Raw genomic sequence first — 992 nt, forward strand, 5'->3', positions numbered from 1 at the left:
TGTATAAATAAGACATAGAGGAGTTCTTCAGATTTAGGGAATTTCTCAATGGAGGGAAAAAAATAAATGAATTGTCTGTTTACAGTGAAGGTAAGTCAGTGTAGCTGAAATGAAAATGAAGAGGAGCTAATGGCTGAACATAAACTTGAGGTTACTTTAAGACTCTCCCACAATCTTTAAATGGAGCCACAACTTTTAAGACTAAAAGTCCTGCTAATAGAATAGCAAAGCTGTTGCTGTGGTTAATAGCCTTTAAAAATACATTCAGCACTCCCTAAGGAAATACATATTTTCTCCAATGTACTTTAGGATGAGAAAACATTTTATTTTTTTCAGTTACACACTACATACTTCATCAAACATTAATTAATATTTGCATACATATTGCAGCTTTTTTGATGTATGTAGTATCCTGAGAGTGTGCATTAGACATTCACAATGAAACTGTTCAAAGAAAAAACAACTTGGAAACAAGTTGTGTCTCTTTGAAACTGAGGTGTGTGATATAGATCCAGTCAAGGCTTTTCCAAAACTCATTGCTACTGTATCCGCCTCTAGAATGCCACACCTGAGCCATTGCTTCTTCTCTCATACCTTAAGTATCCTACTCACCCTCTTAGGAGAGTTCCTTTTCCAATGTCTGCTGAGTCTGGCTGTGGTAGTCTGCTGCATCAGAATACCGCAAGCAAGGAAAACTCTTCACACCTTCTTGCACTGGCTTTGCCCTAGTGAACAAACTCTGAGAAGACTGGTATGGTGGCAATTTGGTCACTCTGCTGACATTTTCCTCAATATTTATGCAGTTATGTAAGGACTAAAAGGAAAAATGATCTTCAAAAATAGAATGCTAATCTTCATAGACAAGATCTAAATGAACTGAATCTTGGGATGAGCAATAATTTTATTACTGCAGGCTACAAATACCCAACAGAAGCAAAAGAATATTAAAAAAAGAGAAATACTATTTAATTGTGGAAAAAGAAAAATTTAAT

The sequence above is a fragment of the Octodon degus genome, unplaced genomic scaffold (assembly GCF_000260255.1).
Source record: "Octodon degus isolate 3935 unplaced genomic scaffold, OctDeg1.0 scaffold00068, whole genome shotgun sequence".
NCBI lineage: Eukaryota > Metazoa > Chordata > Mammalia > Rodentia > Octodontidae > Octodon > Octodon degus.